Genomic DNA, 6,000 nt, shown 5'->3' on the forward strand with positions numbered 1-6,000 from the left:
TATTACCATTTACATGTAATGAATCCCGGGAGTGCTTACCTCTTAGGACGGCAGCCACTCACTGAGGGCTAAGGCTCCCCGTTGTGAAGATATGATTTAGGCACCATGGTCCTAGTCATCAACCCATGGAGCCGTTAAACCACAACACCCAAATAATCATGATAGGGTCCACTCCAAATAGCGCCTAGCCATTTTTAGCCCTCCAACGCTATGTCAACAACAGTGGATGGGGTCTAATTCAAACTCACAGATCATATTTAAACAAACACACATTTATTTATTTTTTCTTTTTTCTTTTTATTTTATTTATTAGTTGAACAAAGTTAATCCACAATACATTAGTTAAGTTAAACTCCAATGTTGGTTGGCAGTGACGTGGCGCGATAACTAGCTCTTGTTGATTATCATACAACACACAACCTAGTAATCCTTTGGGGGCCTGGCACCATGTTCTAACCTGGGTTTGCCTTCGCGTTGATCTCCTACGGAGCTTAAACGTGCACAAATGCAGTCATTGCGTTACATGATCTTTAAAAAAAGTGTGTGTTTTTAGCTTGTCAAAATCTGAAATCCGTACCAATTATCCGTGATTATTTTGCCTGCTACTTTGCTAAAACATTCCAAATTGACATTTGATTGTAATTTGACCTAGTACTTTGTTACGTTATATCCGTTTTGTTTAGCTGGTATTCAATTGTCACGTCTAACCCTTTGTGCTGGATGTGACAACATACCATCCCCAATATTCTACTCGATCATTCTTGCATGATCTTATCTTATTGATTTCATGTAAAACATTTATGAAAAATACATCTGTTGTAGTTGACTCTAAAAACATTTTCAGATTTTTGTTAAACACAAATATAATTTTTTGTATAACTCAGCAGACATCTGCTCTTCCTGGGGTGTATCACTAATATACACACATTGGCCAACGGAATCTCCAGGAGTCGTGCCCATTGGAGATATGGTTTGAGCTTGACGAATAGTGTGTATGCAACTTGTCTATTATATTTGAATCCAAACACATGTCCATTTAGTGTGAGTGTTTTTATTTCCTATTTCTATTTTATGTTATATCATTTTAGAGATTTCATTATCTCATGTAAACATTTTTCAACTATTTAAGACAAACAACCCGTTTGTCCTATAAGAGTAATTTTGTCTAATAATTTATAAAGGTTAAACATATTCACCTTCTTACTCTGTCGGTGAACTTGTTCTAATAACATTTGGGTTTTCAGATGCTTAACCTTTTATAAATAGGTTTACATAAAACTTTGGGATCTTAGTCGAATCCAGCTGTAGACCATACTAGTCCAGTTTTATCGTTTCAAACCTGGTTTATAATTTCAAGTTCGGTTTTTAGGTTTGAAACTTAATTTTCACCAATACAATATTTTTTAGCATTAGACAGACCGTATAATGATTATATGGATAATATAACCATTTGTTCGACTTTATATGGATAATATAACCATTTGGGTTTCATAAGTTTATATGGGTAGTCTCATATTAGACGGGCCGTCTCATTTTTATACGATCTGTATATGTGCGACGAGATGCCTAACTTGAATATACACCCTATCTTTATAAGACAGGTCGTATGATTATTACACTGTCCTTACATAACTGATTTTGTTAAAAGTCATTTTATCAAAACGATACTCGTTTTTGTGTTCAAAGACCTTTTATATGCTTAAGAACATTTGTAAGGTTTTCGTATCAAACTTTAGTTAGGTTCAATCGATAAAAGGTTGGATCTTCGCCTAAACATAAAAAACACGAATTAAACAAGTCTTTAAGAGTATTTGCCTTACTTCCAAGCTTTAACATAAGCATTCCTATAACTTAATATCACTTGGACAGAAGCTCCTTTTGGATCTTAGAACTTAGCTATGAAGAATGAGGCCTTTAACACCTTTCTTCGTGATGAAGAAACCTCAAGAACACCAAGCACACACAAATACAAGGCTTTTAGGTATGGAATGGTGTAAAAATGTTATATCAATGCATCTTACAAATCAAAACACTCTAGTAGAACCCTTCTTATAGAGATTGATTACTTGATTGTGAAAAACAAGCCCCTTAAACACCTTTCTTTGAGTGGAAGAAACTTAATAACATAAAAAAAATATTCTTTCTTATTGATTCTGGTTGTAAAATGGTTTTGGAATGATCAAGGGATAGATTGGAATGTTTGTGCATGATAATGAGTGTTCATTCATCTCTTTTATAGGCCAAAAAGAAGAGATAAGCTCAATTTCTGGCGAGCTGTCAAAAGTGGCATTGCTGATTTTGCGTTGAGACGGATCGCGTGAAATTTTATATGGTCATTCTAATCAGTCAGAGCCGCCATTCAACTTTTAAACCTTTATACGACTTGTCGAAATTGTTAGACGGTCCGTCTAACCAACTTTGGGCTATTTAAATTCTCAACCCTAAAGTTAAACTTTGAGTTAATTACCATTTAGTCCCTTGACTTACAAAGGTATCAAAACGAAGGTCCGTCCGAACGTTACTCTTACGCATACTTATATCTTCTTTTTGTTCAGGATATTTACCTTGGCCCCTTTAACTATTAAAGGTTGGCAAATTCGGCATGAATTTTTCTGGATGTTACATGAAGAGATCAAACCGGTTTGCCTTCTATATTCAATCTTCACTTCTGATTTTGCATCACCAACCGAATGAATTTCTCTATTTCCTCTATTGAGATTTTATCGATGGTTATTTATTTATTTGTTAGTGTTTTCTTGGTTTCATTATAGTGTTTGGTGATGCCCCAAATAGTCTAGTTGCCACTCCTTAATATTGGTAAAGAGTGAGATATCGGTGATAGGATATAGCCCTTAGGATATATGCATAAGTTGCCTACTCCATGTGACAACTGACAACATTAATGACTAATGTAACAGTGTAATAAAATAATTAACTAAATAAAAGTAGTAATGTTTAAGTACAAATTTTCATATTTATGAGAAATATATTAATAAATGTTTGAAAAAGTTTAAATTCGACACGTAGCGAATACAGCGCGAAATGATCGTCGGGATAATTTAAAAACCGAAAGGAATTCAAACGTGTCTTAAACAACACAAAAATTATTTTTTTATAAAAATATTAGTAATAAGATATAAACTTAATTTTGGAAACTCGAATCCCGGAATTGCGAAAATAAACGAGTAGGATCCAATGTAGCACACTGTATAATCCTGAAATCAACTATTTCCAAAAATTATTTTCTTAGATTTGTATTATCTGAAATTCAATATAAGATCAAACCTGACAAAAATTATTAGAAAATAGAGTTCGTTTGGTTAGCAAGCGCACACTAGATGTTAAAACGGAAACTTAAGATTATTGTTTAAACACCCTTAACCAACCCAACCCTTCACCTCTTAAAACCGGCGCCCAACCCACCACCCCTCTTTACCCATTGAAATCTATCCTAATCATTACACTAATGTGTTGGTGTTGGAAGCTTCATTATCTAACTAAACAAAATATCACTTACACTACTCTAAATTTCAAACTCATCAAGTCTACTCTCCTTCCTTATTCCATATAACCGATTACCATCATCATCTCACTATTTCTTCCTTGTAAACACAAGAAAATTCACCATGAAAGATCTATTAGATCCAACTTAAAATATAAAGCAAAAAACACCACTCTCCTTCTCTCTCCACCGCCGGCCACCACTTAGCACCACTATTTTACCTTTTTTTCTCTCATTACCATAAAAATAGAAACTAGTAAAATTTCAAAGACCAAGGATGAGATAGGAGGAACCCAAGTAGATTAGGAAGTCATAGAAGCAAATAAATCAAGAACTCTTTAGGAACTTATTACTCTCTTTTGTTCTTCTTTATCTTCGCCCAAATCCAAGGTAAAAATTTAAATCACAAGTATTGTAAATTGATTATTATTGCAACTTGATATTTTACACATGGGTTTAAGATGACCTGCAAACTAGATTTAAGAGTTAATGATGAAGTTTTGTGTACATGTGTGTGAACCGTGTGTATGTATATGTGTGTGGATGTGGGAGCCGAAAACTCACATGCATGTATACATACATAGAATTTTGCTATATTATTGATAGCCGATTGTAAGATATAGTTAATAAACTTGTTAAAGTGAACCTTGATCAATCTGGTAGTTTGAAGGTTGAAAGTATTGAAATGTGGAAAAAATATAGGATTGAGTTTGGCCTTGCAAGTTGGCTAAATTAGTGTTGTTAGTTTAAACCCAAAACGTTATGAATAATATGGAATTTTGTTAATAACTAGGAAGTTTATGCTAGATTGTTGATTTGACATATTAAATCAACATTTAAATAAGTTTGATTGTAACTGATTCGAATTATTGATGTAAGATTAAATTTATAATTGGAATAGAAACTTTTGTTGATTTTTTCTTTGACTTAACTATCTAGCTTGCATGTACTTGAAAATTAGTTAGGAATTTGTAACATCAACTTTTGATAATAATAAATAAAAAATTATATTACTTGATGGTGTGTTATTATTTAGTTAAGTTAAATAAAATTAATAGATTATGGGCTTAGACAATAAAAGATAGAATGAGAGATGGTGATGGGTCTTAGATCTATAGGCTTAGGGGTATATAAACACCCTTAAACCTTCCCAAAACCTCATTTCCATCATCCAGCCTCTATACACACTCAAAAACATACACAAACACTCTCATCCTATTCGGACCTAGATCCGAGCTGAAAAAAAGATTAGAGTTCGCATTCTAGCAACCACGTCAAGCAAGAAACACGTCTAGATTCATGTGTTGAATCCGAGCCGCAGCAAAACTGAACCATAAAGGTACGTTTTAGGTTAAATGTTAAGTTTTAAGGTCGGTTTTCTCTAGAATTTGATACTAAGGCAAATCAGGTCTTATCATGTGAGAAAAATGTAAACTTGAACGTAAACAAGATGTTTGAATTGAATTGGGACAAGCGAGTGATGTTTGGACCTTATTAGAATGAGTAAACGAAGTTGTTATGACCCGGAACTCGTTTTATTAGTAAAATAGCTATGACGGGATGTAAGGAAGTGATTAGAATGGAAATACTCGAAAACATGTTTGAATCGAGTTATGAAGAAACTCGATTCGTTTGGAAAATAAATTGAATCAAATTAAAGCGAATCGAATCGAATTGAAACTCAATTCGATTGGTTTGAAACCTCGATTCAATTGGTATGAAAACTCGATTCGATTGGTTTGAAAACTCGATTCGAATGGGTTGAAAACTCGATTCAATTGCTTTGAAAACTCGATTCGATTGGTTTGTAAACTCGATTCGAATGGTTTGAAAACGCGATTCGATTGGTTTAAACTTTAGTTTTCTGATGAAGTTTTTAGTAAAGACTTATTAATGAAAATAAAATTTTTTGAATTGAAACGAATCGAATCGAACTGAAACTTGATTCAATAAGAATTGAAACTCGATTCGATTAGAATGACACTTTATTAGAATGAGACTCGATTCGAATGGCTTAGTGAAAACTCTATTCGTTTGAAGATGCATTTTTTGTGATGAAGTTTTAATGCAGCTTAACCCTAGCCAGAGGCTATCCCTATTGGACCCTACTAGGGCATGCCGACCCTGGAACCCCACTGCCAGGGGCGTTGCCCCCAAACCCCTGTTAGCTAGGGGTTTCACTAATTCATAAGTATGATATAGTTAGAGGTAGTTAATTGATACCTGTAATTATTACACAGTTAGCCGTGCACAACTAAGAAGGGGTATTACAATTAACTCAGAGAAGAACATGACACATGTGAGTTCTAGCCCCTTTCTCTGTTATGTTTTTCGGGGTTGTGTGCATACTCTATGTGTTAAGTTAATACGCTTGTTATATTTGGTAATTGTGTGATATGCGATTGTGTATGTATAGTAGTATGTTATTGTATGTACGAATGAAAGAAGGTATGTATAGATGTATGGTTGCATGGTTGTATGAGTAAGAAGGGAACCTA

Source organism: Bidens hawaiensis, unplaced genomic scaffold (genome assembly GCF_021521415.1).
Source record: "Bidens hawaiensis isolate Kalapana, Puna unplaced genomic scaffold, B.hawaiensis_p1.1 tig00026235_1, whole genome shotgun sequence".
NCBI lineage: Eukaryota > Viridiplantae > Streptophyta > Magnoliopsida > Asterales > Asteraceae > Bidens > Bidens hawaiensis.